The sequence below is a fragment of the Bos mutus genome, chromosome 25 (genome assembly GCF_027580195.1).
Source record: "Bos mutus isolate GX-2022 chromosome 25, NWIPB_WYAK_1.1, whole genome shotgun sequence".
Taxonomy (NCBI): Eukaryota; Metazoa; Chordata; class Mammalia; order Artiodactyla; family Bovidae; genus Bos; species Bos mutus.
Genome location: NC_091641.1, coordinates 3,532,889 through 3,555,649, shown reverse-complemented (window position 1 = coordinate 3,555,649; position 22,761 = coordinate 3,532,889).

Below are 22,761 nucleotides of genomic sequence, written 5' to 3'. Positions count from 1 at the left end.
ATAGACTCAGTTCATGACAGTGCAGCAGTATTGTCCCCTTAGTTGTAACGTCCCACACTGATAAGATGGAAACGGCAGGGGAACTTGAAGGCAGGGGCTCTGGAGCACGGCGGGGAGGGGGGGGGAAGGTCCTAATCTGGGGGGCCCCAGAGCAGCAGGAGCGAAGGAGGAGGCAGCCCAGATGTGGGGAGACTTGTGGGCTCAGCCTGGGAAAGTGAAGGCTTTCACACTGGCAGCTTCCATTTCAGGTGGAGAAGGATGCAAAATCATTGTCTTAAAATGGGGGATGGGTTTGAGATTCAAAACAGTCATGGATCGGAGACACGGGAGCTGCTGAGAGGGCCTAGGGGAGGCCCTGGGGGCAGGGAGAGCCTTGCCCTTGGTCAGCCCGGCTGGACGCCTGAGCATACAGGAAATCTAACCTCACTACGCTAGAAAATGGGCATTTTTATCTGCATCTTAAAGATGCATTCAGGCGCTTTCCTTCTGCGTTCCCCTCCTCCCCCCATGACAGGGGGACCCTAAAGGACCCCCCAACTCAGAGGTGTGCTTGTTTGACATTTCAGGGAGGTAGTAATTTCCTTCTTTGTGTTTTCCCTAAATGGTCAGCACCCTTCTGGCACTCAATTTATCACATGATGGTTTGTTTTCATGACCGTTTCTACCCCTAGAGGCCCTGAGGGCCAGGTCAGTACCTTCTTCAAATTTTTCTACCAAGTGTCTGGCGGAGTGGAGTTGTTACCTTAGCATTTTGTCACGAATCCGAGTGTTTGACTTTTGTTAATTGGGAGCGAACATTTCCCCATGTCCTCAACAACAGACATGTCCTTCATCAAGGGTCATCCTGGCTCTGGTGTCACGACCCAGATCCTTCCTGGAGGAACAGATCTGGGTGGTGCTCATGGTTGATCCCACCTGGTTCTCAAAATAAGTGCCGCTCTGCTTTTTAAGAATGTATTTTTGTTGAGGTGAAATTCACATCTGGTAAAACTGCCCACTTTATAATGAACAGTTCAGTGGCGTTTAAGTCCATTCATAGGGTTGTGCAAACATTGCCTTTAATTCTATAACTTTTTTGTGTCAGAAAGAGACCCTGTACCCATCAGTCGCACCCCCCACCCCATGACAGATGCTAATATCCTTTCTGTCTCTATGGGTTTACCGATGCTGGACGTTTGGGTTGATCTGCCTTTTGGTTACTGTAAATAACGATGCTGTGGGGACGTCCCTGGCGGTCCAATAGTTAAGACTTCACCTTCAGTGCAGGGGGTTATGGGTTCAATCTCTGCTCAGGAAACTAAGATCCCACTTGCCTTGCAGCTCAAAAGCTAGAACATAAAAGCAGTATTGTAACAAAAGAAGACTTTTAAAAATGATGATGATGATGCTGTGAACTTGCGTGCAGCCGCCCTGCCTTTGAAACGGACACTGGCTTGTGCCACGTCTCCATTCACCCCAGCCTGTGCTTCTGTCCACCCCCCACCCCAGGACTCCCAGCCCAGTCACCGCCAAAGCCTTCCTCAGGCCTTCAGGAGAAGGAGACGGGTCACAGTGGCCCTGCCCCTCCCCAAGACTGCTTCCAGACACTTTCCCAAGTACTTCTATTTCCATTCACCAACGTGCCACTGAAGAAAACATGGCGTTTATGGAAGGCAGGGAGGGAGTGAGAGCGACATAATGACCGTATTCCGGGCCTTTGACTCCGTAACGTGCTTTTCATCTTCTGAGTGCTTTGTCTCAGTTGTCCGCAGTTCACACACCCAGTTGCACCTCGTTATTTTTAGCTGTTTAATGAGCTTCTCTTCTGTTGATGGGCACGTGGGAGGTTTCCCATTTTTCACTCACTCAAGTAATTTTGTGACAAACATCATTTAAATACTTCCTCGTGGTAAAGGCGCCAGGATTGCTGCCTGCCGAGTGGATGCTGCGAGAGGTCTTGGAAATGGGCCTTTTCAGTTTGGATGGACTCCACCAGTTGCCCCCACAATCCTCGTCCCAGCGCTCCGCTAGGACAGCCTGCCTCGGTTCTTTCCCAGCACTCTGAGTTCTTCAGTGTGCCATTCCTGCAAACCCGGGGAGGGAGCAGCACTGAATTCTTGTGTTCATCTGCATCTCCCTGGCCAGCAAACACACAGTTGTTTGTAGGTGGGACTAAGGCAGGGGTTCTCAACCAGGGGTGATGGGACGCCCTCCAGCATCAACGTAGCCAAGTCTGCAGACTTTTCTGGTTGTCAGGCTGGGTGAGCGGGGCTTCTGGCCTCTAGAGTGTGGAGACCTGGGATGCAGCTGACCATCTGGCAGCGCACAGAACACCCCCCAACAAAGAAGCTCCATGGTGCAAAGTGGAGAAACCTGGAGAAGAGAAACACACAGTCTAAAAGCTACCCCTGTAACTGAGGGCGCCCTGGAAGAGCACACGTGGTTTTTATGGAAAACAGTGATGATGAGACATTTCTCAGCAAAGCTTATCTCTGTACACGAGTTGTGAGAGCTGCCCTGTTGAATGATGTCCACAAAGGCGGTGAGGACTTCCTGTCCACGGCGATTAGCGACACGATTGCCCGCGTGTCGTTCTCCATCTCCAGCCTCAGCAATAAGAACCCGGTCAGTGGGATTTGCAGCCCGCAGCCCCTCACTGACCACAACGCCCTTCTGTCAGCTGCTGTCCCTCTCCCGTCCACGCTGTGCTGGGCACATTTCCCACCTGAACAGTCCCAGGCATTCCTTCACTTTGTGTGCCTTGCCTTTATTTCACAGGCAGGTATTTGAAAATGCCTGTTAAATGATTCAACATTTTCTGCTACATAATGAAAATTTATTCCCCTCCACTTTCCCAAATCATCTTAAGAGTAAGAATTAACTTTGGGAAATAAATATTTATGCATATTATTCCTGACCTCTGCCTCTCTTCAAATGGTAAATGAAAATTCTGCACCAACCAGACAAAAAAAACTTAAAAACAAATTACATTGCGTGAAAATCCCCAGGATTAACGTCCACAGGCAGAATCTTGGAAAGGGCCCATCTCCCTTGATTTTCTGTAATGAAATTCCTCAAGTAATCAAAAGAACAAACATTAATCGAGGAGGTGGATGTGGGGACTGGAGGCATGTCCGCCCAGATGGAGCCTTGTGCATCCGCTCATGGGGAACGGAATGTCCCAGGCAAGGCTGCTGTCCATCTGTGGCACTTACTCTCCAGGTGGGTTTGAACCGGTCAGTGCTGCTTTTAGAAATGGGGGGGGGTGGGGGATGGTGATGCTGGGAGTCCTGTGGGGAGCAACCACCCGAAGTTGGTCCTCATGTGGGCACATGTGCCAGTGCTGTTGATACGTTCTATGCAGCCAATGAGCTTTCTGTTGCTCAGGTGTTAAGATGTGTCCAGCTCTTTGCAACCCCATGGACTGCAGCACGCCTGGCTTCCCTGTCTGTCCCCATCTTCCAGAGCTTGCTCAAACTCACGTCCATGGAGTCGGTGATGCCATCCCACCATCTCATCCTCTGTCGCCCCCTTCTCCTCCTGCCCTCAGTCTTTCCCAGCATCAGGGTCTTATCTAGTGAGTTGGCGCTTCACATCAGGTGGCCAAAGTGTTGGAGCTTCAGCTTCAGCCTGAGGAGTCTTTCATAATTCCTTGAACAGCCCATATTTGCTGATTCCGTAAATATCCTAAGTACCCTGAGGCAGACGGAACCGCTGGTGTGACTTCTTCCCTCCCCTGTAGTTTATTGCGAATCCAGATCTTGGCCACGGCTTCATGGAGGGCAGAGTATTTTCTTAGCACTGGACACTGGGTTTGGCCGCATGTCATGCTTTGGCTCATATGGGGTTAGCAGGCGAGATGCTGAGGCCTAAAATGTGCCCTTCCAGTGCAGTTGGGCTGCACACTGCTTGCCTCTGGGGTCCAACTTCCACAGATAAGCACAGAGCAGGCAAACTGTGGCCAAACACAGCCAAACCTAGCGGAGATGAGCGAAATCCCCACCACCCGGCAGACATGCGAGCCAAAAGCAAGTGCTTGTCACTGTTCGCAGAGAGCTCTGGGGCTTTGCTGTGGGCTCAGTCACTCAGTCGCGTCCGACTCTGCAACCCCATGGACTGTAGCCTGCCAGGCTCCTCCGTCCATGGGATTCCCCAGGCAAGATTACTGGAGTGGGTTGCCATTTTCAACTCCAGGGGGGGTCTTCCTGACCCAGGGATTGAACCCAAGTCTCTTGCATCTCCTGCATTGGCAGGTGGATTCTTTACCACTAGTGCCCCCTGGGAAGCCCCTGCCAATGTTTACCTCTGTGTAAATGGAGAAGTGTTATACCTGAAAAGTCGGAGCCTTGAGAATGGGCCCCCCTGTGTATTTCAGGCTATAGACAGTTTTCTTTTTTTTAATTTATTTTTAATTGGAATAATTACTTTACAATGTTGTGTTGTTTCTGCCATACATCAACATGAATCAGCCACAAGTGTGTGTGTATATATATATATATATCCCCTCCCTCCTGAACCTCCCTGCCACCTTATAGGCAACATTCTTAACTGGTAGCAGAAGGTTAAAGTGAAAGAAAGAGATCCAGCATGGAGTCGGATTTGTACTTCCCTATTAGGCAACTCAAACTGAGATTTATCAGGCAGCTTACGGGAGAGGAAGGAGCTCTTCAGCAAAGAGAAGAGAGATGTGCATTGCCCATGGGTCTGCTGGCATTCAGTCTGGCTGGCGTATGGGATGTTAGGGGCAGGCAGGCTGCCATGGGGCCGGAATTGGGGGTCTGCACCCCATTGCAACCAGACCCAACAGCCGCTTCTAAAGTCCTCTGGAAAGAATCTGGTGTAAAAAGCTGAAAATGATTAGGAGAGAGACTTTGATATAGAGAAAGAAAAATTCAATGTGAAATCCATGCCATAATAAGTAACACAGCCACCCCAGAAAGTGCTGGCACCTCCAGAGGAGACCTGACTTTGCAGCTGTGCCTGATATGGACAGACTGATAATGTCATCCAGACTGACAGGCTCTGAAAGGCAGCAAAGAATTGGAGAAAAACACAGGAGGATAAAAAGCGTAGAAGTGGGCTGAAATCTCCCAGACAGAAAAAATGAAAAAAATGTCAGTTGACTGAAGTGTAAGTTTCTACGTGGGGAGAGACGTCCCCTGCTCACCTTGCGTTGCCTAGGACAGCAGTGAGTGTCCAGAGAGCTCGCAGGGCCGGGCGCCGGACAGCCTGTGAAGGACCCAGCGGCCAGAGAAGAGCGCCTTGCAGTTCATGATGTCTGGGGCAGTGCCTGGGGAGGTGTCCCGGGAAGGACCGAGGCTCCGACCTGCCGCCCACAGGGGAGCCCGGCAGGTGAGTGAATGCACGCAGCAGGCTCGGGTTCGGACAGCAGGGCTTGGTGGGGACCAGGGCTTATAGCCCCAAAGGGCAGCTGCTGCTCGAGCCCCTTCCCTACCTGTTGGCAGGTTTGAGGACCCACAATGTTGATGGTTCTGATTGGTTTCTGGGAGGGGTCAGAAATCAAGATTTTACTGGGATGTCATCTAATGTGTAAAAGCTGTTAACTAATTCAAGTTCAAAAAAAAAAGCCCTGCATGTGTCAAATTAAAACCCCAAATAGATTCAGTCCTGACTGCCAGCCAGTGGCCGAGAGCATTCATTTAAATCCCAAGAGGAATGGAAGGACTTGCCACCAGGATGAGGTTTCACAAATAGCCACATTCTACCTGAATCCAAAAGCCGCCTTTGCATCAGGAGTCAGACTAGGAGAGGCTTTCTGAATCCCTGGCAAGAAGCACACAAAAGCGGAGAGTGGAAAATACCAGCCACTTCAGAGTCGTCGTGACACGTCTGTGCCAGGTCCAGAAGATAAGGTGCAGATACAGCGACTGTGTCCTCCTCCAGATACGGCTTTGTGGGATCTGGGGGATTGTTGGCTCTGGGTTTCAGGGCTTGAGAAATATCATGCAAAGGAATAAAAACAAAATCACATTTAGTTATGAATTTACTTGAGGGTTTCCCTGTATTTTCTGAATACCAGCCTCTTTCACAGTATTATGTCATCATAGGAACCATCGCAAGGCTTCCTAGGAAGCTCAGTGGTAGAGAATCTGCCTGCCAATGCAGGAGACATGGATTCAATCCCTGGGTCAGGAAGAGACCCTGGAGAAGGAAATGGCAACCCACTGCAGTATTCAGCCTGCGAAGCCCCATAGAGAGGGGAGTCTGGTGGGCTGCAGTCCTTCGGATCGCAGAGTCTGACGCAACTGAGCGTGCACACATACCAGAACCACTGCAGGCATTTAACCATTTCACAGCTTCTTCTTGGTCAGAGAAGCAGGGCCACCATGAGTTTTTTGGATCCAGGGGTTTTCTGTAGACGCTGGTCCTTTACACACGTGGGAAGTGAAGGGTTGGAGGGTAGTTCTGGGAGATCGTAGAAAAGTCACTCAGCGCTTCCCCCGGAGCACAGAGCAGTGGGCAGGGTGGGTCCTCGGGGGAGATACAGGACCGCGAGCACCGGCGGCGGTTCCAAGCACGGCGACTGGGACTCCATGGCGAGGACGATGGGACACCTGGATGGCCACTGTCCCCCTGGACCATGGCCAGGGGTCTGCAGGTGGAAAGAGGAGAGGATGCTGTGACTCGGAGCCCAGAGGGTGTGCTGGCCACCCTGGCGGACTGGGGGTGATGGGGACCACTGTCCCAGGGACCCTTGGCGTCTGCCCCCACCTGTGTCTGCTCAGGGTGTTCCGGGAACAGCAGCTGCTGCTCATCCCTCCCTCAAATCTCCTGTAAAGTCCTCTTCCCACTAACTCTATCCAGAAGCTTGTAGGGCGGAACTCAGACATGGGGTTCTCAGCCTCAGCCAAGGTGATCAGGTAACTGTGCATGCATGAAGTAGAGTTAAAATCACTTCATGTGGGTCTGCATAACTTTGAAAGAATATTTAACACAAGTAATTATATAAACATTTATTTCATGAAATGTAGGGAAATAGATAGGGTTTTCCAAAACTATAGAAAAGGCTAGATTTATTTAAAATTAAAAATAAAAAATTTATATTGAAATCTGCCTTGAATTTCAGCGATCCATTGTGTCCTAAAAATGGGCACATGGACAAACATTGTCATTCAGTTGCTAAGTCATGTCCAAGTCTTTGTGACCCGTGGACTGCAGCACACCAGGCTCCTCTGTCCTCCACTGTCTCCCAGGATTTGCTCAAACTCATGTCCATTTAGTGGGTGATGTCGTCCAACCATCTCTTCATCTGTCACCCCCTTCTCCTTTTGCCCTCAATCTTTCCCAGCATCAGGGTGTTTTCCAATGAGTCAACTCTTCAAGTCAGGTGGCCAAAGTATTGGAGCTTCAGCACCAGTCCTTCCAAAGAATATTCAGGGTTGATTTCCTTTAAGATTGACCGGTTTAATCTCCTTGCAGTCCGAGGTTTGGACTCCTTACAGTCTACCCAAAAGTTGGGTAGATGTTTGCTATTTTTGCAGCTTCGATTTCAAAACTAACTGTTTTAGAAACAAGTCTTGTGTTTTATTGTAAGTGAAAAGATGAGAGAGGTGGTCTCAAGCGCCACCTGTGAGCATCTCTGCACAAACAGGGAATTAGGGAGAGAGCTGGGTAGACTCTTCCGGAAGATGGGGGACAAGTCAGGCAGGGCCATGGCTTCCTGCTGTAACACTAGTTTTTAAAATAGAAAGGAACCTCAGTGTGCCATTTTTGACACAGCAGTGGTAATTTATGACTGTCATAAAGAGCTGCCAAGTGTCATCTAGAGACAAATTTGAAGTCTCTGTATTTCTTTTTTATTCTCCTATTTGACTTGTATTTAAAATTCAGAGTTCAGTATGCTTCCCACCTTTGAATAGTGGTCTGGGCCGCGTATGCTCCGAGCCATGGCTAAGGATGACAACCATGTAAAATTGCACAATTAAAAACCACTTAAAACTTCATAGTGGTCAAGCCTGCTCGGCGGCCTGAGTTGTTCTGCAAATGACAGAGCAGATGGCGGAGCTGCAGACACCGCCATTCGAGCTCCCGTCGCCATCAGGGGCCTGTGGGGCCGGTTCCTAGCTCGCCTCCCCGTTGGACAGCAGCCAGACCAAGAGAAAAGACTGGACGTGCGGGCAGGGAGGAACGGAGGCCCAGCGCCCTACCACCTGGCTGGCAAAGGTCTTTTCGGTCAACGCCAGTCCACAAGACCTAGAGGGGGCCGTTTCTTCAAACATGCAGACACCATCGCAAAGCTACAAGCAACACCAAGAATCAGGAAGACAGGACTCATTCAAGAGAACAGAATGAATCTCCAGTATCTGACTGTGGACGTCCCCCGGCCGTGACACCTGTCTGTCACGAAGTGGCGCTCAGCGAATGGGGCCGGGAGGACAGAGGGAGGTCATCGGCTGGGTCACGGGGGGAAGCTTTGGGCATGGGGGTGAAATGGATCAAGTCAGTCTGGTTTCATACAAAACAGCGTTTGCTGCTTTGTGTGACCGAGAAGTCCAAGGGCAGTCCTCCCCTTGGTCCAGGATTGATGTCGTCAGGCCAAGCCCAGCTCCGTTGCTGATCTCTGCATTTACCACGTCATCTTCTCTGTGGATTAGAATTGTCTTTGCAAACAAGACGACCTCTGAGCGGCAGAGCTCCACGGCTCGGGAAAGGCTGCAAGCACACTGCTCGCGGAAGAAGGCCCTGCCAAGTCTGCAGCCGCATAAACCAGACGCCAGCCCGAGTCAGACGCTCCCCTGAAAGGAGAGGCTGGGTGTGAGAAGGCGCGGTGGGGTGGGGGCAGAGTGGAGGCCACAGAGAGAAGAGAGGCTTTGTATAAAACCGTAGGCGAGAAGGAAAGAAAAAGAAACAGTACTAATACATAAAGAATGGCTTACCTTATACCACAACTAATAGAAGATATAACACAGGAGTAATTCCCTTAAAAAGGCAGGGGCAGCCCAACCGCAAAGATGAAATACCGAAGAATAAAATAGGCAGGTTCATTATGAAGGAACTTTAATACACTCCTGGGGGCTCAGAATCAGTCTAGAATAAGAGGGAACATATATCACTTTCTTGCATCAGAAGATCTACAGAAGGAGAGGCCCACACTTCCAAAATGACTTCCAAAACCAAATCTGCCATCACCCTATCACAATACCAATACAGTGTGTGTGTGTGCGTGTGTGTGTGTCCAATAGACTTGAATGATGTCAAGTTGGTGTGGAAAACCAGGTGAAAACAGAAAGGAACGTCTGAAAAAGAGAAGAACAGCCCTACCAGATATTAAAACATATTTTAAACCCACCTCCTCTAAAACACTGTGGGACCTACGCGTGAACAGACAGAAAAGTCAACGGAACAGAATAAAAGGCCAGAAATAGACGCAAACATTTACGAAAACTCGTTTGTGACAAAGTCGGTGTCTCAGGAGTGTGAGCACAACTGGGCAGTCAGTCCCACATCCACAAAAATAATGACTTAGAACAAAATTATTTTTAAAAGAAAGCCACAAACATAATCAAGGAAAATGTTAGGTTATAAAATGATCTTGGATTTGGGGAACTGTTTATCCATGATACAAATTCAGAAACTGTAAGAGAAAAAAGCAGATCTGATCACATAATAGCAGTAATAGTAACTTCTACATGACAGCCCACCCTAAGCAGACTCACGAGACAGATGACAAACTTAGAAAAGCGTTTGCCGTTCATATCACAAGGCCTAAGTTCCCTCATAAGACGCTGGTGACAGAAGTTTTTAAGGACAAAGGCTATGAAGAGAAGGTTCAGAGACGAGGAAATTTAGCATAAAGGACCAGCAGGCACTTTGGCCATTTTGCCTGGAAATCTTAGCCAGATCCATCCGGTCATTACAAGCATTTCCTGGCTCCCATGTTACCATGGCAACCACTGGCTAAGCGTTCTGCCACCGCACAATCAGGACCTCCTTCCCGCAGCCAGTTCTCCGCGGCAGCGCATCCACTCTGCACACCACGGTGTGCACACATGGCTGGCTGTGTATGCGCATGTGTGTAGACCTACATACACACGCACACACCTAGTTGGTTGTACATTAAAAATATGTCTGGAAACATATACAGTTGCTGCTCGGTATTCACAGGGCACGGGTTCCAGGACCCCAGTAGACACCAGAATCCGAGGATGTTCAAGCCCCTTATAGTCGATGGTCCTACAGCATCACCCCACCCCCACCCCTGTATCTGTGCTCCTGCATCCGCAGGTGCGGAGGGCAGACGGTGCACGTGTGTGATGAGATGAGATCAGTTGCATCTTGAGAAAAGAGCTAGGTAGCCTGAGGCGGGCTGGAAGGAGGAGTTTCAGTAGATCCTATTTTGTAGCTTGTGAAATTTGAACCACATAAATGTATTATCTAGGGCTTCCCTAGTGGCTCAGAGGTAGAGAACCCGCCTGCCAATGCAGGTGGCGTGGGTTTGATCCCTGGGTCGGGAAGATCCCCTGGAGAAGGAAATGGCCACCCACTCCAGGATTCTCGCCTGGGAAATCCCACAGACAGAGAAGCCTGGCGGACCACAGTCCACAGGGTCGCAAAGAGTCACGACTTAAGAGACTAAACACCAACAAATGCATTATCTATTCACAAAGCTGTTCATCAACTTTAAAGAGGAAGAGGTTTTAACTTTATATACTTAGGGTGGTTGTTTTTACATTGTTTATAATGATTTCCGTAAAAAAGACCCTCGCTAAATGGATGAGAATGCGTGAACTTCCCTGGAGTACACAACAGTCAGTTAACAACACCGGTTACAGTTCTTTCAAACACTGGTGTTAAGAGGTGTGGCCGGGAGGAATAGAGGAGCCTGCCACTGTCTCAGGTCGTGTAACGGCCGGGTTTTGCTGAGGGCGGCTTCTGTCTGGGCCACATCCTTACAGCAGGCTGCTAACGAGGCCAGTGTTATGCGGTCAGTATCTGGGGGAACTGTAAGAATACCGCTCGCCCCTCCGGCCATCCTTGAACTCCAAGCCAGTGATCCAAGGGGTTGCCCCTTAAGAGGGCAGATGTCTCTGTAAATCGTGGATCATTACTGGCAGAAGAACGAGGCTCCAGGTCTCACTGACCATGGGTCAGTGTAGTCATGGTTTTAATGGGCTTTGCCTAATATGGCACCAGGCGTGCGTGCCAAGTCGCTTCAGTCGTGTCCAGCTCCTTGTGACCCCATGGACTGTGGCCCGCCAGGCTCCTCTGTCCATGGGATTCTCCAGGCAAGAATACTGGAATGGGTTGCCATTTCCTTCTCCAGGGGCCCTTTCCCACTTAGGGATCAAACCCACGTCTCTTAAGTCTCCTACATTGGTGGGCGGGTTCTTTACCACTAGCACCACCTCGGAAACCCACATGGCACCACTGGTCTGCTCTCACAGGGCACCAGTGCCCCAGCAAGGCGGCAAGAGGAGGTCCGGTCACCTTGTGCGCTTCCGCCAGCCTCTGACCCCTTCAGTGTGCTCAGCGCTCCCAGCAGGAATAAGTGAAACTTGTCGAAGGCATCTGAGATTCAGCTCAGTTGAGAGGGCGCCAGCCCGCAGAACGTGGACAGAGCTGGGCTCCGGGTGAGACCACGCCCTCCTCGTTCTCGTGCCCACCTGCACCTCTGAGCCCCGGGGCCTGCTCTCTGCGAGTGGGGCTGTGATTCAGTCAGAATCCAGATGTTAGGTTGTGGGTGTGAGGCATAGCCCAGACGCTGGGCTTGCTGACCGTCCAGTCAACCTTCACTCCTGGACTCAGCATTTGGGAATTTGCCTCCTTGCTAAGATGCGCGGTGTGTATAAGACCCCCTTGCAGGGACCTCTAGGAGAGTCCAAGGCATGTGGGTGGGCAGGCAGTGACTGCCCAGACCCGCTTTATGGATAAGAAGCGAGGAGCAGCAGGTGCCCACGGTTACCCAGGAAGAGCTGGGAGAGGTGGTGTGCTGCTGCTGCTAAGTTGCTTCAGTCGTGTCCGACTCTGTGCAACCCCATAGACAGCAGCCCACCAGGCTCCCCGTCCCTGGGATTCTCCAGGCAAGAACACTGGAGTGGGTTGCCGTTTCCTCCTCCAATGCATGAAAGTGAAAGGTGAAAGTGAAGTCGCTCAGTCGTGTCCGACTCTTCGCGACCCCATGGACTGCAGCCCACCAGGCTCCTCCATCCGTGGGATTTTCCAGGCAAGAGTACTGGAGTGGGTGCCATCGCCTTCTCCGAGGAAGAGGTGGCGTAGTAGCTGGCGTTTGTGTGCTCAGGCGCTCGGTCGTGTCTGACTCTGAGACCCCATGGACTGTAGCCTGCCACACCCCTCTGTCCGTGGAATTTTCCAGGCAAGACTACTGGAGTGGGTTGCCACTTCCTCCTCCAGGAGACCTTCCCGACCCAGGAATCAAACCCACGTCTCTTTGTGTCTCCTGCATTGGCAGGCGAGTTCTTGACCACTAGCGCCACCTGGGAAGCCACGCAGCAAATTACCCTGAACCTCGAAACTTGAAGTACCACATGTTGATTATCCCGCATGGTTTCTAGGGCTCCGAAATCCAGGAGGGGCGTGGCTGGTGGTGCTGGCGTGGGGGCAGGGCGGGGTGGGGTCTCATGAGCACAGTCAAGTTAGCCAGGGCTGAAGTTGAAGGCTTGACCGGACTGGAAGATGGGCTCCCACTTTCCCAGATGTGGCCATCAGGTCCTCACTGGGTGAGCCCCTCCAAAGGGCTGCTCAAGACACAGTAGCCGGCTCCCGGCAGCATGAGGGTTCAGAGAGGGGCAGCTCAGGATGGGCACTGCACTGTCTTCTATAACCTGATCCAGACAGGACAAGCCATGGCTTTGGCCGTGTTCTCAGTCCCCCAGGCCCGCCTGGTACAGTATCTCCTGCTGTAGGTAGAATCTGAACTCGAATTTTCCCGACCCCAGTGACCCATATTCTTTCTGTTATACGTGGTAGGTGTTCCCATGGTGCAGGCGAGGTAAGCTCTTTGAAAAGGTGGTGTCTAGAATTCACATCTCCGTGTTCTGCGGGAGTTTTTATAGGTGCGATCAATGTCTTCTTTGTTCATTCACCTACTGACTCTTGCTGAGCCCACACGTGCAGACCACCCCGCCCCAGCTTCCTGCAACCTTCGCATTCACCTGGTGGGGGGATTCAGGCGGCAGAAACCTCACCAGCATCTCAGCTCTGTTCTCTTCCAAGTCCCTTCTCCTTCACAAAGTCATGGGAGATTGACTTCCTTGGGAGTGACGTGAAGTTTTGGAATGTTGACGCTGCAGAGCTTGTACTCAGTCTGTCTTACGTCTAGGACTTAGTTCTTTTGAACTTAAGATTCAGTGATTTGATTTGGTGCCCCTGCCGTCCCCCACCCTTGTGCTGAGGGCTGCTCGGGAGGCCCTGTAGTTATGAATGAGGGTCTAACAGAGGAAAAAGAACGTGGTCAGCTCTCCACAATCCCACCCCAGAACTCGGATGATCTTCTTGCCTCCCTACTAGAGACCATCCTTACTTCACAGGTGAAGAAGTGGGGGCAGAGGCCCATGAGATGGTACCTGAGTCCAGAATCTGTGATTTTCCACTTTGTGTCACTCAGCCGTTTGTTGAATAGATGAACAGATAGTTTTCATGGTTAAGAGGCTTGTGCCTATAGCTCGGTGCTCAAATTATAACACGGAATCTGACCAAAAGACAGAATATTTGAAATCAGAGCTGTCATGTAAAATCTTGTGGCATGTAGGTGCCATGCGGATGTTTACAGTCGCCCTCACGTTGAGTGCTGTTGAATGTGATCTTCTTCCTTTCCTACGTGTTCTTAAGCATACTGCGATTCTTCTGTTGTTTGGGGCAACTGCTGTTAGCACGAGCAGGCTCCGTCCCGAGTGAGGCAGCCACACTAGCACAGAACCGGGCATCAGGCGCTCACAGTGCGCGTTTCAGATGCCTGCTTTCTCCCCTCTTCTCTATTTGGTTTCAGCTTTCCCCACTCTACACACCATCAACTGTTCTTCCGTACTAACTCTTGTTTCCCAAGGGCCTTGGTAAAAAATATTACGTAAACAAAACAGCATCCAGTAAATGCATAAAGGGTGAACAAGTGAATCAGTCCATCAGTTTTCTGGACCAAGAGGCCACAGAACAAATGAAACGTATTTCGAGGAGAGAATTCTTATGAAAAAGCATGACCCTAAGGCGATCGTTCTTGCGTGTGAGAGAGAGAGACAGAGATATAGAGACATAGAGAGAGACAGACAGGCCTATGCACCACTAATGGGTATTTTCTTTGCAGAGTCTGGGGAGATGCTATAAGATGGTGAATAGAAAGGGTCTGAGATGAGAACATCACCGACTGTCAGCTCCTCGGAAGACGATTCACCCACTGACCAAGCAGCGCTGGGTTTTCACCCACAGCGGTTAAACCTGAGCCCAGTCCATCAGCGGACGGTGAGTCTCGGGTGAGGGGTCTGGGGCTGACGTGTGTGGTTCTGAGGTCCAGGCCTGTGTCCGTTTCCTGCAGCTTCTGTAACAAGCTGTCACGTGCTGAGCAGCTCAGAACAGCAGAAGTGTCTCCTCTCATGGCTGTGGAGGCCAGAAGTCCAAAATCCGGAGGAGAGCCCGTTCTTGGCCTCCCCCAGCTTCCGGCAGCTGTCACTGCTCCTGGCTGTGGCCACGTCGCTGCAGTCTCTGCCTCTGGTCACAGTGCTCTCTGTCCTTCTTAAGGATGCTGGTCACTGACTTGGGGGCTGCCCAGATAACCCAGGATGGTCTCTTCGTCTTAGGAGCCTTAATTACATCTCCAGAGACCTTTATTTTCCGAATGAGATCACGTTCTCAGATTGCCAGGATTAGGACATGGGCGTGTCTTTATGGGGGAGGGAGCACCATTCAGTTCACCACGTGTCTTCAGCAGTTTATGGTGGGTCTTTTTCAGTGAGGCGATCGTAGCAGGACCTGGCAACGTTCTCATAGTAACAGCTTAGACTGATGGGTGCCCTGAGGAAGGAGCCGGAGGGAGTTTTGAGGAAGACACTCCGTTTGATGAGCCCCTGCTTGGTCCAGCTGAGCAGTCACATGTCCTGGACTGGGCCTGTGTGAGAACCTGTGATTCGGATAAGCTGATTGTGAAGAAGTTCTGGAAGCAAGTGACGTCAGGGGGAGTTGCTGTTGGGATCCAACATCTGGTGGGGTTTCAGCCACACTTCTGGGGTGTCAGCACCACACTGCCATGAGGCAGGGCCTGGAATGGCCAAGCTGCTCCTTGGGGGCAAGAAAACAGACCCCAGTTACCCAGGAAGGAGCTGTAGGCTCCCACTGAGCCCCCGGGAGCAGAACGAGGAAGCCCACTTCTCAGCGGACAGGAGCCGAGAACCAGGGGCAGAGCAGCCCCCTCTTGTTGGAAACCCGCAGGGGTGAGGCTGGGGGCTTCTCCCTGGACCCAGTGCCCTGAGGAGGAGGCTGCCCCTGGGCCCACAGCTGCCTCCTTGGGGAACAGGAAGGCTGGACGGCTGAGTGTTTGCCCAGAAGGTGGTATTGGGTGTGGCAGAGGCTGACCGGGCAAATGTAAGTCTCCCTCCCACCCTTCTATCCACCAGGGAGGGGTTGCCTCATAAGGAAAGCGAGACCCTGGCAGGAAGCGGAGAAGCTGCACTTGCTTTCCACACCTGAGCGGGGTCACACCTGAGATGCTGCAGGGGTTACGTGCTAACAGCTCATCTTAAGGGGCAAGAGGGGGACCAGGGCACCTAGACTCCCGAACGGGGGTGCTGTCCGAGGGCCGACCCGGGCTCGGCAGGTCAGCTAAGCACATAACCTGAGGGTTGCTGTTTGAGAGCTGCTGGCAGGAGGCGTCTGGTGTTTGTCCTGCAGGTCGGGGCCTGCAAGAGAAATAGGCTTTATAGCACAAAACCGTTCCCACCTACATTCATATCACCTGGGATGCTTTTCATTATTTGTGGTACACCCGGGGTGGATGGGGCTCTACATAACCAGGGGGAGAAGGAACGAGCTCCAAGCCCTAAGTCTCTAGCAACACTGACATCTCCAGGGTGAGCTGCAGAGGAGGAGCTGGCGAGGGCACACAGAGACGGAGAGGCGCAGCACGAAGGTGCTGCTGAGACGCCGACAGACGAGCACGCTCCCAGGAGGAAACGCATCCACTGTCCCCATCTCTCTGGGCAGCACTCATGCGGGGGAACGGGGGTTGGGAACGCTCTGGCTGGGGGGGTCAGCGCCCCTCGATGCCCAGAGGCACCAGCCTGGCCCCACCTGCCCCCCATCCTCAGAGTCCATCATCCCCCACCTCCCACGGAGCTCTACCTCTGTCCTCTCGGGTGTTCGAGACTGCCCACAGTGCTTCCCTGCCCTTCTCAGAGTCCGTTTTCTCCAGCTCATCAGTGAAGGGGTTTCTTCTTGGAAATGCAGGAAGGCTTCACCACTGCCCAATGAGCTTTCTCTGGAAATGTGGACGGTGGTGTTTCCCTGGCTGCTCCCAGAAACCAGAGGGTGAAAGGGCAGGGCTGGCGAGACCCTTTGAGCCCCACGTCTGGAGCTGGAGTGGTCCTGCAGACTTCATCCGACCGTGTTCCCAGTGGAGGATGACATACTCAGCCCTGGGGGGTCCTCACTGGTCCCCGTGACACGTCACTCACTCCCTCCTCCGGCAGGTGGAGGGGCCGCAGAGAGTGTCACAGCATCACTTGGGTTCCTGCCTCCAAGACACCCTAACACCTGAGAGAGAAACCAGTGACCAGTAGGTTCGTCTCTTCATCTGAAGCAACTGAAAGTTTCCACTTAGATTCACACCCCATGTTGCCAACCTCTCGACAAGGATTAATTTACCACGGCGCGGCTTTGTTCACAGCAAGGAGGGTTTCCTGCAGAGGCAGCTGAAGGAGCAATGCTGGGTCTCCAAGCGGCGGATCCTGCCTAGATGGGAAGACCAGGTATCCTGTCTGTGGGGCTGGGTGGACTCCAACGTGAACGGTTTCAGACGCAGCACTTGCTGCTGAGCCTCGTGTTCGAGGCAGCGTCAGTCACGGTGGACAAGAAGTGGCGACCATCCAGGTGGCAGGTGAACAGACAAGCAGCGTGCGGTCTGCACGTTTTATATATGGTATTTTATCAATAGTGTATTCCATTTATACATAAATGCCTGTATAGAGGGAACATTACTCAGCCTTAAAAAGCAATGAAATTCTGACAGCTGCTACAACACCGACGGACGTGAGGATGTGATGCTCAGTGAAATAAGCCAGATACAGAAGAACAGACACTGCGAGTCCACTTCTGGGGGGTCCCTGGAGGAGTCAGGGTCACAGAGACAGAAAATGGGAAATTTCGTGGGTACCAGGGTCTGGGGGAGGAGGGTGGGAGGTTAGTGTTTAATGGGCACAGAGTCTCCATTTGGTAAAATGAGATGATTCTGGAGATGGTGGTGGTGACGGCTGCACAGCCCTGTGAGTATGCTCACCGCCACAGAACCAGTCACTTGAAAATGGTTGAAAGTGCAAGTCGCTCAGTCGTGCCCGATTCTTTGTGACCCCACAGACTATACAGTCCGTGGAATTCTCCAGGCCAGGATACTGGAGTGGGTAGCCTTTCCCTTCTCTAGCGGATCTTCCCGACCCAGGAATCGAACCCAGGTCTCCTGCATTGCGGGTGGATTCTTTACCAACTGAGCTATCAGGGAAGCCCTGATAAACGGTTAAAATCATCAGTTTTATGGTGCATTTATTTTACCACAACAAAAAAAAGTTAAAAGCAGTTATCTGTGAGGAACAGGACTTGGGGTGGGAAGACTGATTTTCCTTATGAGCCTTGTGATACTGTTTGATTTTTTAGCCACATGTGCATGATACTTTGATAAATATTTTTAATTAAAAGATCGAACACAATAGGTGATATCTTTTAGTCGGAAGAAAAGAAAATCCACGGAGGACGATAAACTGCCATCGCTGTTCCGCGTCTCTCATCTCGCCGGAGGAAACCGCGCATTCTTCTTCCCTGATGGATTTGGCAGAAATGCTGAGGCGGTCTGCACTGACTGAGTTTTACATCAGAGCTCCTTCTCTAATGAAAGGATGGTGCTTTTACTTCACAGTTTTCAAAGTGCACTCACACAACCATCTTATTCAATAGTACACCTTTGTATTAGGCTCCAGAAGTGTTTGTTACCCTCATTTTAAAGATAAGGGAGCTAAAGCTTAGATTAATGCTAAGTTCCTTGAGTAGGAGACTTCTCAGACCAAACTCTGCTTAACATTACATAAAATAGTGAATTTACCAAATATCAGTGGACCCCTTGAGCATGGTCAATTACTAGCTCTAATAGTAATTGACAGCAAAATGATTAATTGATCGGTCTGTCATCATTTATCACCTGTCACGTAACTGTTCACCATCTGTCATCTGCGTGTCATCTGTGTATCCTGAGTTTATCACCTTTTTGTTGCTGTCACTGTTTAGTCACTCAGTCGTGTCAGACTCTGTGACCCCATGGACTGCAGCCCACCAGGCTCCTCTGTCCATGGGATTATCCAGGCAAGAACACTGGAGTGGGTTGGTGTTTCCTTCTCCAGGGGATCTTCCCCACCCAGGGATCAAACCCACATCTCCTGTTTGGCAGGCAGATTCTTTACCACTGAGTCACCTGGGAAGCCCATTTATCATCTATTATCTACATGCATACATACACACACACAGAGTTATCATCTATCATCTGGGTATTATCTTTCAGTTACTTACCTGTTGTCCACCCTTATGTATCATCTCTCTGTACCTGTCGCCTGTCTCTCCACCCGTCACGTGTCTGTCCTCTGTCTGTGTGTCACTTATCTGCCTGTTGTCCACCCTTATGTATCATCTCTCTGTACCTGTCGCCTGTCTCTCCACCCGTCACGTGTCTATCCTCTGTCTGTGTATCACTTATCTGTATGTCACCCGGGTGTCATTGTTGTTGAGCCCAGGTCCATGTCCCTGACGCACAGTGGGGCCAACCTGAAGCATCAGAGTTTAGAGCAGAGAAAGGTTCATTGCGGGACCAAGGAAGGAGAATGGGGGCTTGTGTTCAGAAGACTCAGAAGTGGGATCCACTTGGCAGTCCAGTGGTTAGGACTCCAGGCTTCCACTAAGATCCCGCACGCCCCTCAGTGCAGCCAAAAACAGAAAAAAGACTTGGAGTCCCTGATGAGTTTCAGGGAAGAAGTTTTTCTAGGCAAGATCTGGGGGAGGACTGCAGTGTGTGTGACCCTCCCCTGACTGGTTGGTGGTGAGGGAACAGGGATGTCGGTCATCAGCCAGTCTGGGGTCCCTAGGCTTGTGCTCAGCCTGCAGTGCTCAGCCACCAGGACGGGGTTCTGCCTTGGTTCCTGCAGAAGAGATCAGTGATCCATATCACATGGTTACCCATGTGCCTGAGGAGCAGTCAGGAAATGCATCTTTCTGCGTGTCTCCAGTTAGTAACTGAACCTGCTCTTTGGAGGTACTTCCCCAGTGGCTCAACAGTAAAGAATCCACCTGCAATGCAGGAGACACAGGTTTGATCCCTGGGTCAGGAAGATCCCCTGGAGAAGGAAATGGCTACCCACTCCAGGATTGTCGCCTGGGAAATCCCATGGACAGAGGAGCCTGGTGGGCTACAGTCCATGGACTGTCACAGAGTCAGACACGACTGAGTAACTAATCACACACACACACACATGCACGCACTGCCCTATGGAGCTCAGAGAAGGTCTAGGAGGCTGAAAGTCCCACAAACAAGAAATGGGGAACACGGAAAGGCCTTAATGCCCAGGAGGGCCCCACAGGGTCCTGCTCGGTTTCGGTCACCCTCTTGTTGGCTTCTGCGCTCTCTAGAGGGAAACAGGTGTTGGACAAGAAAGTTGTTTAATGTATCTAGAGGGGAACAGGTGTTTGGAGAGGCAGGGGTTAATCATAAACTCATCAGACTCATCAGAGGAACTCGGTTATAGGAGGACTCAGTATCATCATCTGTCATCTGTGTGACTATCATGTATTACTTACCTATTTATCACAGGCCAATCTCCTATGCATCACCACTAGGTGACCCAACCTCCTGATTTGCCTGAAGTCGTTTATTCCTGTTGTCCAGGGCAGCATTTGTCTAGATTTCTGATTTCTGACTCCGCGGGGCTATAATCACTGTGGAAGAATAAGCCCAGGTGGGAAGGACTCTCTGTGTACCTGGAGCTTCAGCCCTCACCTCGTCCGGCAGTGTGTGCAATGTACATGCAGGGGATGGAGTTTTCACTCACGTGAGAAAAATCTAAAAGGCAATCTGGGATCATCTACCCTGTGCTTCCTCACATTTCCAACAGAAAGTGACACCTGCGTTTCAAAGAGAGCATGTTGAGGGCCCCCTGAGGAAACAGTGGGCTTGCTGATAAATGAGTGGACTCAGGAGAGGCTGCACAGTGCTGACTCCATTTTCAGCGGGTGGTGGTGGTTCTGTTGCTAAGTTGTGTCCAACTCTTTTGCGACCCCATGGACTGCAGCACGCCAGGCTTCTCTGTCGTTCGCTATCTTCCAGAGTTTGCTCAAACTCGTGTCCATTGAGTCGGTGATGCCGTCCAACCATCTCATCTCTTGTCGCCCCCTTCTTGTCCTGCCCTCACTCTTTCCCAGCATCAGGGTCTTTTCCAGTGAGTCGGCTCTTTGCATCAGATGACCAAAGTATTGGAGCTTCAGCATCAGGGTTGACTTCTTTTAGGATTGACTGGTTTGATCTCCATGCTACCCAAGAGACTCTAGAGAGTCTTCTCCAGCACCACAGTTGAAAAGCATCAGTTTTTTGGCACTCACCCTTCTTTATAGTCCAACTTGGGTTGAAGGGAAGTATTCAGTGTAGCTGCCTGTGCTTTGACCTGCAGAATGTGTGAAGCTGCCATTCCAGCAGTTGGTGAAGCTGGTGAGAAATGGGGAAGAAAATATATGTAGGTGTGTGTGGAATTTATATGAGAAACAGAGACGTGAGCCCCTGTTGGTGAGTGTGTTAGAATCATGAGCACTCTTGCTGTAGCAGTTTGGACATTTATTACATGGGCTAGACCAACACCTAGTTATGTATTTTATGGTTGAGTAATGTCAGTACCCTCAGATATGCAGATGACACCACCCTTACGGCAGAAAGTGAAGAGGAACTAAAAAGCCTCTTGATGAAAGTGAAAGTGAAGAATGAAAAAGTTGGCTTAAAGCTCAACATTCAGAAAACAAAGATCATGGCATCCATTCAGTGTCAGACTTTATTTTTGGGGGCTCCAAAATCACTGCAGATGGTGACTGCAGCCATGATATTAAAAGACGCTTACTCCTTGAAAGGAAAGTTATGACCAACCTAGATAGCATATTCAAAAGCAGAGACATTACTTTGCCAACAAAGGTCCGTCTAGTCAAGGCTGTGGTTTTTCCTGTGGTCATGTATGGATGTGAGAGCTGGACTGTGAAGAAGGCTGAGCACCAAAGACTTGATGCTTTTGAACTGTGGTGTTGGAGAAGACTCTTGAGAGTCCCTTGGACTGCAAGGAGATCCAACCAGTCCATTCTGAAGCAGATCAGCCCTGGGATTTCTTTGGAAGGAATGATGCTAAAGCTGAAACTCTAGTACTTTGGCCACCTGATGCGGAGAGTTGACTCATTGGAAAAGACTCTGCTGCTGGGAGGGATTGGGGGCAGGAGGAGAAGGGGATGACAGAGGATGAGATGGCTGGATGGCATCACTGACTCGATGGACGTGAGTCTGGGTGAACTCTGGGAGTTGGTGATGGACAGGGAGGCCTGGCGTGCTGCGAGTCATGGGGTCGCAAAGAGTTGGACATGACTGAGCGACTGAACTGAACTGAACGCCTTTTTATTTTACAACAAACTCTTACAGTAACAATCAACTGGAAATGAAAAGTGAAAGTGCACGTTTAAGAAAAACTAAGGACTGCATTTCCACATCTGCAGAAAGCTGAAGACAAGTACATAATGGACACAAAATGCTTGTCAACATTTACCGCTCACCATGACGCTGGGAAAGATTGAGGGCAGGAGGAGAGGAGGACAGCACAAGATGGGGCGGTTGGACGGCATCACCGACTCGATGGACATGAGTTTGAGCAAGCTCTGGGAGATAGCGGAGGACAGGGAAGCCTGGCGCGCTGCTCTCCATGGGGTCACACGACTTAATGACTGAACAACGACAGTGGGGGCCATGGGGACGGCAGTCCTCCCATGGAAGCCAGAAGAAAGGCCACCTGCTGAAAACACTCCAGTATCTACTTCGTAGGTTAATTGAGCACAGCGGGTTTAAAATGACCAAGATGACAGCGTAACCTCTGCAGCTGTAGAAGGTCGGTTTCCATGAGACTCTTGGGAGCATGACTTTTCATCTAGATCAAATGAGTGTACTTCTCAATCAGTGTTGCTCATTTTTACTCCCCAGTTTTGCTGCGTATCTATAAAAAGTGAAGCAATAGCTATTAAAATGTCTATTTCATCAGAAGAATTTCACAAACAGTTAAATGGTGCTGGTATTGTATCAACACCATGAGATGTTTCAAATAGAAAATCAGTTCAATCCAATATTAGTGTGGTCTTTTTCATCCAGTTCACACAATCAAAGTAAAGCCTTTGAGAAGTCATCTCTTTGAAGGCGAAACCTCTTAAAAAATCTTTGAAACTTCAGTTTCAAATCTGAATCTTTGAAAATTCAGTTAAAAGCTTCAACATTGAAGATAAAATGATTTGGGGGACTGATTATATAATACAAAATTTTATGAAGAATAATGTTGAGGT